The following is a 13,099-nucleotide window of genomic DNA, read 5'->3' as shown; positions in this document are numbered from 1 at the left end:
GCCACCAATTAGCAAGCGCCACCCAGGTGCTAAACCAAAGATGGGCTGGCTTGTACGCTTTACATTCCTACTATTCAAATAAAGATAGCAAGAGAACAAAGACAAATTGATAATAGGAGTAAATAAGAAAGTTGCTTAAAATTGCATGCAACATCTGAACCATGAAAGAAAAATGTGGGTTCAGTGTCCCTTTAACAGGTAACACATTTAAACAAAATCCATAAAACATTGGAAACTGGATTTCCCCTGATGCCCTTTCAACTGTGGCGAAAGTGCTCCATCTACTGGACAGTATGAGTAAAATGTTTCTAGATTTCTGACGATCAGTATCTGGCCTCCCTTACTCTGCACAATGTAACAGGAAGACTGTTCTGTTCACAAACGAGTTCTTCTTGGCACAGGAGTCCCTTTATATGTATATATTGAAGGGGGAAAAAGAGAGAGGGGATGTGGAAGAAGTTTTGGTGTATATAAAAGGATATAATAAAGCGCAGAGCAAATGAATTATTTGTACCTCTGACACTTGTGGGGTGTGGGTAGGTCCATCACTAGCGCTGAGTTGTCCATATCATACGATCAGCGCATTTTCCTAAGAAATGAGTTGCACACAGAAGTGCCATTTCTGCTTTGCTGGTTTAAAAATCTTCAGAAAGTGGACATTACCCTAGGTGAGCTACAAATGAGAAAGTAGCCCATGACAATCACACAGATCCTGCACAGCTGGGAGGTGTAGAAAACCCTTATTGGTCTCTTTTGTACAGCATATCTTAGCTGCATTGACTTACCAATATGCTCAGCTAGCTCCCAGTAGTGCATTGCTGCTCCTTCAATAAAGGATATCTAAAGAATGAGGCAAAATTGATAATAAAAGTAAATTGGAAATTTTTAAAAAAATGTATGCTCTATCTTAATCACAAAAGAAAAAAATGTGTGTTTGATGTCCATTTAACACTGAATGGACTTGTAACTTTTTCCCTCTGGGCCAGTAACCTTTCCTCCCTAACTAGTAAAGTAAAATTAATATTTTTACTCTCTCTCCATATATGGTGTTAGTGTCTCATGCTGCTGGCTCAGTGTTTGCAAACAAAATGTAGATTTGTTAATAAACGTGATTTTTACACTTTCACTGTGCAATGTCTGTACTGCGTAGACTTTTTTTCTTGACTGATGTGTAACAATAAGAGCTTTAAACTTCTGTCACAGTGCCCTCTTCTGGCATTTGGCAGAACTGCATCTACAAACTAAATAATCCTCTCTCCAGTTTACTGTGACTGCGACAAAAGCCATTACCCCAAAATATACTTACAATGAATAGAATTACACCCTTGGCACATGTCTAGTTGGCCTAGGAATAAATACACCCATGACTTAACTTTATAATCAATAATCAGAATGTTTATTTGCATATTCAACCAAGACTTCTCCTACGGAATGGAGAGGCTTGAAAAATAAGCAAACAAAAAAAATGCACTACAATGTGCAGCAATACTAATGGATTAAAGGAGGGTCAGTGATTGTAGCGTATGACTGCACTCACTGCCCTCTAATGGGGTGACGTAAATAATATTACAGACAGACTGATTGAACAATTAACAACAGTTTAGTAATATGTTTAATGCTTTAAAATAACTACCTGAATGCAGAGGATAGCACAGTGCATTTGTGGAACTGCTGAGTGGGGGCTTATTGGTGTGACCCAGAGTGAAAGCAAATTGATATTATGTAAATATTTTTGATAAAAGTGTAAACTTGATAATTTGAATAAGTAATGAGATTAGTATTGTTGCTAATGAAGATTATTAGTGACGCCTGTAACACTTTTTTTTAACAGTTTTAATATTCATGTGTATAATAAACTAGCTGGATGAATTAAATGTAGAAAATATTGTGATAATAGCCAGAAATTGGCAGACAAGGCATGTACACTAGACATGTGCAGGTAGTAATTGCCTTTGAGCACATAGGTATTCCTGATTTTCATGATCCTTTTAAAGGGACAGTCTACACTAAAATTGTTATTGTTTAAAATGTAGATAACGCCTTTACTACCCATTCCCCAGCTTTGCACAACCAACATTGTTATATTAATATACTTTATAACATTTAAACCTCTACATTTCTGCCTGTTTGTAAGCCACTACAGACATCCTCATATCACATGCTTTTGTATTAGCTTTTCACAACAGGAGGCTGCTAGTTCATGTGGGCCATATAGATAACATTGTGGTCATGCCCGAGGAGTTATTTAAGAGTTAGCACAATACAGTACTAAATGCAAGTCAATAGATAAGAAATATAAATTCATGTGATCAGGGGGCTGTCAGAAGATGCTTAGGTACAAGGTAATCACAGAGGTAAAAAGTGTATTAATATAACTGTGTTCATTATGCAAAACTGGGGAATGGGTAACAAAGGGACTATCTGAGGAGCTAAGCAGAGCGTGCTAGCTTGGCGCTCACAGTTTGGGAGAGCGCCAAATCCCTAACGCTGTTGCGAAAGTCCAGAAGCTGTTTAGCAGTGAGTTCAGCCAGGACAACTGGCCCTTCATCACGGGCCCCTCTTTGGCAATGCGGATCCAGAGTTCTGCCGCTAGACCCGAATTGGCAGGGTCACATTTACCCCGATGCACCGAGGTGGCTGTACACAGGAGACTGTCGGTATCACAGACAGATCGGGAGTCCAGTGAGGTCAGGAGCCGGATGCCGTAAAGACACAGCCCAGGAGTCACAGCACAGAAGGAGGGTATTCTAACTCTCCCAGAACCCGTGCCAATAGAAAGTAAGCCGATTGTAAGCTTGCTGAGGAAGCTGGGGTGTAACACTATACCGGTTGGAAGGGTAGGAGCGAAACATCAAGTCGAAGGAGGTAATCCGACCAGACCTATGACGGTGACGACAACAGTAACAGCTGCAAGATAAGTAGCGCTGACATTTCACACTATCTCCCCTTGTGAAGGGGTTGCTACATCCATAACACAGAAGGAAGGCTCTCTCTCATATAAGGGCATACATGTAAACTTTACTACATGGGGAAAAGGCTATGAAGTAACATACGATAGATACTACATCTCATATAGTAATAAGCTACACAGTGCACATAAGGGAGTGAATTTGATGAAACACAATGCTTTACCTGGACTGGATATAAGGTGCACAGAAACTATATGCACTAATAGAAAGAACCAAGTTTAATAATTGGAAATACCTGAAGAGGCTGGTATTGTACTCCATCATACAGTCGGACAAGAGGTTTATTGCTGGTAAGAAAGGTGTTTTTGACATCAGTAGGATGACTTTCTATTAAAAAGTCAGTCAATAGCATTTGAGACGCTCTCTATTTTAAGAAGGCTAATATCACAAGGAAAACATGGGGGAAGTGTTGGAGAATTGGCCTTGTAGTGCACTTAACAACCCTGAAGAGTACAGCAGAAGTTTGTGAGAACTTAGACTGTTTAAAGGGGAAGAGAAAGGGCACATACAGTCTGGCGGAGGTTGACATAACCCTCTGAGTGCTGACTCTATTGCTATTTGTAATATTGCAGGCACAGGAGTAATATATTCTTAGTATATTCTGTTTGCTTGTTCTTCTAGAGGATCTTTGAGACTCGATAATTACCCTGGTGGTTTAACCATTGCACTAATCTAAGGGTCATAACCCTATTATAGAAACTTTGTTAGCACGTGGTTTGTTTCCACAGTAACACTTTATTGTGGGGTTTTTTTGTTTTTGTTTTCCATGTTTGTCTTCTGGGAAATTTATTTATTTATTAATTTCATTTTTTTCTCTTTTTTTTTCTTGCTTGGTTCACACTGTACCCGAATGGGCTACTCTCTTTTTCTTTTCTTTTTTCTCACCACTGTTTGTATAATTGGATTTGCGTGTTCGGTAACGCAAGAGGGAAGGTAGGGAGATGTCAAGAGTAAGGAAAGAAGAAAAGTAAGGGTAAAAACACTTGGAACACGTTTGTGTAAATTTCCCACAGTGGGTAGTCACACACCTTATTCTTTAACTAACACTTTAAATGGATAAATACATTATACACCAGGCACTAAATAAATCACCAGGGATGCCTCACAATCCAAGAGACAGGAGAGTTAAAAATGTAACAGAGGCTACGTCTGTAGACACATCTCCCTCGCGAATAGTTAGTCAACCTACTGAGTCTCAGGCACTACTTAGACAAATCACAGAGATAATAACTCCTCAGAAAAGAAATGGCAACAATAGCAATAGATATTAGACAATTTACAGCAAGAGTAGAAGAAGCTGAAAATAGAATTTCAGATTTGGAGGATTTGACAAACACACAGGATAAGTTAATTAAAAAGCAAGGAGATAAGATCAATTTTCTACAAAAGCGAATGGAGGAGATTGAAGATAGTGCACATAGAAACAATGTTAGGGTAATAGGGTTGCCTGAATCATCAGAAAACCAAGATTTAGTACAATTTGCGGCAGTAACTCTCCCCAAGTTGCTTGGGATACAGAACACTCCCTTAACAGTAGAAAGAGCTCACAGGATTGGCCTAATTAGGGAACAGGAGGCAACACATAAGAGAGCTAGAACAGTTATAATCAAATATTTGAACTTCCAAGATAAAGTACACATTATGAGACATTATAAAAAAGCTTTCCCACTGAAATTAGATCAAGATAATCTATTAATCTTGCAAGATTTCTCCATAGAAACCTAGAAAAAAGAAGGGAAATGACGCCTCTATGTACAACCCTGATTAAGAAGACTGTCCTTTACCCGGCTAAACTCAGAGTTTTTCATAAGGCAGAAGTGTTAATTTTTGAGAATAGTATGGCGGTAAATAAATTAATTGAACGTTTGAGTTGAGAATAGGGCAGGGATATGGTATAAATGGATACACACACCTTAATGGGGGAGACACTATTTGGCTCCTATAACCAGGAGAAGGTCATTCAGGGTAATGAAAGGATAGGTTTTATGGGTCAGAAAAGGCAAAGAGGCAAAGTTCATGAGAAATTAAAATTGCTTTGGAATTGCAAATAATTATTTGTATTTTTTGTATTACTTGTGCATATTTTATCTGTTTATTAATCATATTGACCCAACTGTAGGCCTAGATTTTATTTTTAATCCTATGTTTAATGTACAAGGAACTTATGATGTAAATATATTGGGTTTTTTTTGTTTTTTTTCTTTGCTCTCCTGGGATAAAACTCATATTAGTGCCAAATGTAGTTAAAAATGCACTTGGGAAATTTAGACATAGCTGAAAATGACTAAAAAAACATTAAACATTATTTCATGGAATGTAGCTGGAATTACGTCATTAAAAGAAAGAGAATTATTTCCTACCTACAACTTTTCCAACCAGATATCGTTCTCTTACAAGAGACTCATCTCAATACGCAAGAGTTAAACTTAAATTTAAGTGGGTGGGTGAAGTCGTTACTACGCCCTGCGAGGGCAGAAAGAAAGGAGTGGCATGCTTAATAAATAAATGTCTGGAGTATGAGATTTCATATACAGAACTTGATAAAGATGTGAGATATATGATTTTAACAATTTTAATTGATAAAGAAGTATATACGTTTTGCAACATATACGGATCTAATTCCATAGATAAAGGATTTTGGGAAAATATGCAAATTAGGTTACTCCCACACATCGACACCAAGCTCATAATGGTGGGTGACTTTAATATGTCTATGCATCCAAAATTAGTCAGACTAAATACAAGGCCCTCAAGGCAATATAATAGGGAAGCCAGGATGTTATTAGAGTTTAAAGCTAAAAGATATTTGGCGTTTACAGCATCCGGATTAAAGATCCTTTATGTGTGAATCCAAGACATTCAAGACTTTCTCAAGGATAGATTTTTTCTTAATTAATGAGAAGTTAATGGATTTAGATCTAACTTCAGAAATAAATTACATATATTTGTCCGACCATGCCAGTATAGCATTACAAATACATTATAATGTACAAGATCATTATGGGAGGAACAATTTTTTTCTTTCCAAGATACCTTTTACACAACATCCAGTTGGCACATTGGTTAAGGGGGAAATGGGGGGAGTTTATGTTTCATAACAAATTATATATCAGTAAGCCATAAATCTTTTGGGAATCAGCTCAGGCTTTTTTAAGAGGGGAAATTAAAGCATGGTTAGTGAAAAGGATCTCCAAATGCAGAGAACAACAACTAGCTAATACCTTAAGGAGCAGTTATAGACGATATATCGACAACCCGGGGGGAAAAACTTGGGATAAATATCAGGAGGCCAAAGCAAATAGAGACTTATTTATAAATAAAAAAATAATACAAAAAGATCTAAAAAAAAAGTCAGCAGCATATTTAAATTTTAATGGGTGGACCCTGAAATGTCTGTCCCTCCTTCTCTCCACATGTAAGAGAAATAATGATATAAAATATACAAAAAATATGGATATTAAGGATTTTTCGATATTTCCAAAAACTGTACTCAAAGGGAGAGATAGATCTTAATAAGAAACGAAAATTTTGGGAAGGTATAAAATTTCCAAAGGTAGATACTGAAAAACTATTAGAACTAAATACCCCTATAACACTAGATGAAATATAGTAGTTAAAGCTATTGATACACTGAAAGTAAACAAAATCCCAGGGCCATATCAGTTGCCCTCTGAATATTATAAAATACTTAAAGAACAGATTACTCCCTCTCTAGTAGCATTGTTTAACAAATATTATATACACAACGAGATGACTTCTCCTTATTTTTCGGCCTCTATTATTAGTCTAATGCTGAAAAAGGAAAAAGATCCAGAGTTAATATCTTCATATAGACCAATATCCTTGTTAAATAGCAATTACAAAATTTTAACTTCTATACTGTCCAATAGATTAAAAAGCATAGGAGACAAGTCGATATCTGTGTATAAGGAGCGCGCTTCTCTCTGCTCGGTAACGATGACGCTTGAGGGGGTGGAGATCCCGGTTCTCAATACCGGCCCAATGGAGAGTGGGTGTGCGTTAGTTCAAACAGCTGTCTTGCTGTGCAGCCCAAGACAAGCCTGCCAACAAATCCTCAGTAAGTACAAATTCCTCCAGGGTTGGGCGCACCACAATGACAGTCTGTAGACTCACGTTAGGGTAAAATCCAATTTTATTAAGCACTTCGTAAAAACATATATGGGCTCACCAGCCCAGTAAAGCTCAAAGGTAAAAACACAGGTGGGTCAGAAAACAACTCAGACGCGTTTCGTGAGCATGCTCACTTGTTCACTGCATGAGGAGTGACCTGCATACACCTTCATTTATACCACAGTTGGATTTTACCCTAACGTGAGTCTACAGACTGTCATTGTGGTGCGCCCAACCCTGGAGGAGATTAAAAAGTATACTTGGCTCACTTATACATGAGGATCAGGCTGGATTCATGTGTGGGAGAAATCCTTCTATAAATATGCAGAAGGTAGTAATGTTAATTAAACACTTTTGGTTGAAGAATTTAAGTCATAAAAATAAGGAGGCTCATCACTGTAGACGCTGAAAAGGCGTTCGATTCAATCACTTGGGACCATCTGTTCGAGTCACTAGATAAATTTGGCTTTACAGGACATTTTTTAGGATTTTTTTTTTCAAATTCTTTTTTTATTTGGATTCACATGAGTACATTAAATTTATGCATTGACTTCATGAATAAATGATTCTCATAAGAGTTACACATTTACAGACAAAAAAAGAGATACCAAGAGTTGAAAATCTTTAAATATGTGACCAATTCCAAGTAGGCAGCAGATTTTGTTGATGGTTTAAGATGCAAAGAGTCCATGTGAGTTCCCAAATACCAGCTTACATTTTCACATTTTCCAAATAAGAATTTAATTCTAACTTGCAACATTATCTAACAACTATCTACTAACTAATTTAACTAAAAAGGGGGGGCTCTCTCCACTCCTCTGACTCAACCCTCAACACTGCCATGACCCTCCATCATTCCTAAGTGCCAGGGAAACTAGCTCTCAATCAACACTTCCTCCCAACCCGAAGACTGTGCAACCCTACCATGTTCAAAGTCTAGAGCATTCTAATCTCCCCTAAGTGACAGCTCCAAGAACATTTCATGCTTTGAGAATGGTCGTAAGATGTGATACTGCAGAGTAGAGGGGAAAGTTTTTATACGGCACTGCCATTTCTTAAGGAATAACTTTAGTTTACGCTTTGTCTAGTTTGATATCAAGTTGTTCTATAAAAAGCTGTTTAAGTAACTGTTGTTGAAATTGAGATAATAAGGGGGGCTTGTTGGTGAATATAGAGGGCCAGAATACATTGGTGGGCTAAAATGATGCAGAGGGTAAGGATAGAGGGCATGGTGCTACTCTGCCTCTCCCACACAAATAGGAATATTGTCTTCAAGTCGAAGACTATGCTGATTTGTAGTGTAATCTTGATCCAATACTGCAGAGGTGTTTAATACGTGGGCAGTCGAAAAAGTAATGACCAATTGTGGGTTTGGGTAGACTGCATTTGATGCATTGATTTGGGTAAATAGGATTCCAGTGCACCAATCGTGCTGGAGTGATGTAATCACCATTGAGCACTCTAATTTGCATTTCTCTATGAGGAACTGCCAGGCTAGCCCTTTTGGTCATAGTAAAGCTATTCTTAATGTCGTCAACGGTAATGTCAGTCATGTCAGTCATGCCTCTCATCCTAACCGCAATGTCAGCCAAAGTAACATCTTCTGTATGTCTGAGCAGTCTTTGATAGATTGGGGACAGAGAGAATCAACCTAGTTTAAAGGCTGTATGTATAATAGCGAAAGGGGAGAAATCCCAGAAGCCAGGATCTTGGGATATTAGGGTGTTTACGTAGTGTCTGCATTGTTGGTATACATAAAAATGGGAGTTGGGCAGGCCAAACCTACTCTTTAGGTTCTGAAATGTCCTGATGGTGTGCAATAGCGGGTCTAGCAGAGTGCCAAAGGAGTCAATGCCCGCCGCTTTCCATATCCTGAATGGTGTTGTCTCGTTTCCAGCTGGAAAGTCTTTGCTTCCCGTCAATGGGATGAATTTGGGGGAGCGGAGCTTCCCACCCAAGTATCCAAAAGCCAGCCACCAAGCTTTCATTATGTCCTTGTACATTAAGTTATGTTTGATTTCTGATGAAAGATCCCAAAGCGGGATGTAAGGAAGATATGCTAGAGAGTGGGGCGCCACCATGGTCTCCTCCAAAGAGGGGTCAGTAAAGTGTGCAGTGCAGAGCTGCCAGTCTAGTGTCAGGCGTATTAATGCTGCCCAGTTATACTACTTTAAATTTGGAAGTGCCAAGCCTCCATTAAGGTAGGGTTGTTGCAGTTTTGAGGCCGCTATATTCTTTCCCCTCCAAATAAATAACTGAATTGCCTTGTTAGTCATTGTTAAATCTCCTTTAGTGAGGAGAAAGGGCCACATCAATAGTGGGTACAATAGATAAGGTAGAATAGACATTTTTACCAGGTTAATTACGACCAGATAGGCCAAGGGGGAGTTTGGTCCAGGCTTTTAACTGAGACTGTAATTGATTGCACTGCTTTGTGATGATAAGTTCATAAATTTTATTTGGGTTACGATGCAGCTTAATTCCCAAGTAGGTCAGGGTGTTGGGCTGGACAGTAAAGGGGAATTGGGATTTGTCAGATTTGTGGTCGGTTATCCATAGAATTTCGGATTTGCTCATATTCATTTTGTATCCCGCAAAGTCTCCAAAGACATTTAGGACGTCTATGATCCTAGGGATGTGTAATGAGGGATTCGTGATAAAAAGAAGCATATTATCGGCGTATAAAGCCATATGTATAATGTGATCATTTAGAGGCATTCCCGGAAACGTTTGTTTCAGCTTAAGGGCAAGAGGTTCCAGGGCTAAATCAAAAAGCAGGGGGGACAACGGACATCCCTGATGGGTGCCACTCTGCAGAGTGAAGGAGGGGGAAAGAAGACCATTAACCAATATATTTGCAGTAGGGGAAGAAAATTTAAGGAATGGACCTTCGAATTGGAATTGTCTAAGGATATTAAATAATTGTGGCCACTCCACTCTATCGAAGGCCTTCTCTGCATTCAGAGATAACAGGAAGGCCTCCTGGTTTCCTCTCCGCTGCGGATTCCCCGTCGTCGACCGAAAGTAGTTGACGGCATGAAGGACCTTACATATGTTAACTACGGATGTTCTACCAGACACAAAACCAGTTTGGTCGGGATGTAGCAAAAAGAGAATATTTTTTTTAAGTCTATTGGCTAAAATTTTCAAAAGGATCTTATAGTCTGTGGTTAGCAGGGAGATTGGGCGGTATGACTCTGGGAGGGAGTGATCTTTCCCGGATTTGGGGATTAAGGTGATATGTGCTGAAACAAATGAACTAGAGGGATATTTGTTCTCCAGGAAAACCGCATTATAGACCCTCGAGAGGGTAGGGGACACCTGGGGGGACAGGAGTCTGAAAAACTCTACTGAAAGGCCACCTGGGCCTGGCGTCTTCCCTAGGGACAGGGATTTGATGGTAAATTGAATCTCCTCGGGAGATATCAGAGTATTCAAGGCCTCCAGTTGTTCTGTGGTGAGTCGTGGTAAGGTAATGGATTTCCAAAAATGTATTTGTGAATTTGGTGGTTGACTTGAATACAGGTGGGTATAGTATGTCACCAGGCAATGTGCTAGTTCCGCGGGTGTTTTATAGGTTTTCCCCTTAAATCTAAGTGCCACAATGTCTTTTTGTTGCAGTGAATTTTTAGTAGGGTGGCCAAAAGCCTACCCGCCTTAATTCAGAAACGGTAGAACTTACTCGCCATTTTTAGGAGACCAGCAGCCGTCTTTTGCCTAACAAAGGTGTCTAGCTCCAGTTTGGCCGCAATATAAATATCATACAAGGCACGTGATTTGTGAGTGCAGTAGGCCAAGTAGGTTTGACACAGTGTAGTCTGTAATGAATTATATGTATACTGGGTTTTATGTTTAAGATCTGCAACATAAGATATGTTATGGCCTGTGAGTACTGCCTTAGCTGCTTCCCAGAATAGCTGAGGATTATCTATGTGTGCTAAATTGTCAGTGTAGTAGTCATTCCACACGTGCGTGAGTGATTTCTGAAATGGTTCAGAGGTGACCAAGTATGAGGGGAATCGTAGGGCGCCTATGGACATTACCTAAGGTAATCTCTACTGGGGCATGATTAGAGATCACAATGTCATGTATGGTTTCTGAGGCAACTTGTGTGATAAGGGCATCCGCCAACAAAAAAGGTCTATGCGGGATAATGAAGAGTTAGTCTTGGACAAACAGGTATAATCTTTACCCTCAGGATGTCTCCTACGCCAGATATCAACTACAGCCAAAGAGCTAGTGAGTAAATCAAAACTCTCCTTTCAAATCTCCCCCTATAATTCCGTAGCCTTTTTGCTGTGGGGATATCCTGCACCCAGGTTCTATCCAAAAGAGGTTGTGGGGATAAATTAAAATCACCTACAATTACCAGGTTTGGACCTATAAATAGGATTAGATTTTGTGTTAGAGTTTCCCAAAAGGTCATTTTTTTATGGTTGGGCGCATACGTATTACATAATGTATAATTGATAGTTTTGATATGATCAAACAAAAGATGATATATCACTTTGATATGGCGAGCGCCACAGCAGAATATCTAGACGATAAAAAAACATTTCTTCAGCAGTGGGAACCCTTCATACATTACTATGAAGCCTCGAGGAGGAGGGGGGGGGCAGGAATGGACTAGGCCAAGCAAAACTTATATAGAATAGAACCACAAAACATCTTAGGAGAGTGGAGACACATTTGAACCCATATGTCAAAGTGTTTTTCTTTGTAATGTATGTGATTTGTACCGAGCGACTTGAGAATGTTGGAACTTATGACCACTGTTTACTGTTTTTGTATTTGTAAAAATTTATGAATAAAATATTTTCACCATAATGTATAATTGATTGCGTCTATGGAGATTTGTACTATAAAGAATCTGCCCTCTGGATCAGCAACAGTTTTGAGTAGTTCAACCTGCAGGCGTTTACCAAATAATATAGCTAGTCCTATACTAGAGGAATTATATGACAAGTACAATACCTATCCTACCCAATCGTGTTTTAGTATTTCATGCTCTTCATCCCCCAAATGTGTTTCCTGCAAGAGGGCTACATCAGCATTTAATCTACGCTGGTGTGTTAAGATCGACTTGCGCTTTATGGGGGAGTTGGTACCACCTACATTCCAGGTAAGTATTTTAAGTGCCATAGTCAGGCATAATCAGGGACGGGAAGAGGATAGCCCTAAAATGATGTGTCCCATGAGGAGCAGAGAGAGTGGGGAGGGAGGGAGTGGGGGAGGACAAAAAAGCACCCCAGGAATTTGATCAAAGGAGCCCTGGAAGAAAAAAGTGTTATACAATACATTCATAAACATAATTATCCGATCACCCATCCAGTATCTGCCCTGTGTTTGAAAGAACCGGCTGAAAGGTGGTAGATAACAGTGGGTGCAGGGCTTGTAAGCTGCATAGACCTTTGTGTGCTGACACATACATGTTAAGTCATTTTTTAGGATTGTATTAGATTGATATACAGAAATCTGAGTTAATCGATTTTAGTTAATGGGGAGTTATCTCCAAATATATATCTGGCACAAGGAACTCGACAAGGATGCCCTATCTCCCCACTTTTATTTAATATTTCATTAGAATCATTGGCAATAAGCCTACAGAAAGATCTAGATGGGCTACCTATGGGGAAAAAGAGACTAGTGTTACCTTTATATGCCAGTGATTTATTGCTTTTTATAGGTAACTCAAAGAGAAATATCACTATTTTGTTGAATATTATTAAAAAATATAGTTCATTTTCTGGTTATAAAATAAATATTGATAAATCGGAGATATTATGTTTATGTAAAAATAATGAGAGTATTAGGAACACACTATTCAGAGAAGTATCTACTCATATTAATATCTGGGGGGTTTTCTGTCTAGAATTCTATTAGAATGGTATGATATTAATTATAAGCCACTTTGGTGCTCCCTTATTCAAAAATTGAAGAAATGGGAACATTTCATGTCGTCTCCATCTGCCAAAATTCAATTAATTAAAATGGTACTT

This window comes from Bombina bombina, chromosome 7, assembly GCF_027579735.1.
Source record: "Bombina bombina isolate aBomBom1 chromosome 7, aBomBom1.pri, whole genome shotgun sequence".
NCBI lineage: Eukaryota > Metazoa > Chordata > Amphibia > Anura > Bombinatoridae > Bombina > Bombina bombina.
Note: the sequence above shows the minus strand (reverse complement) of the source record.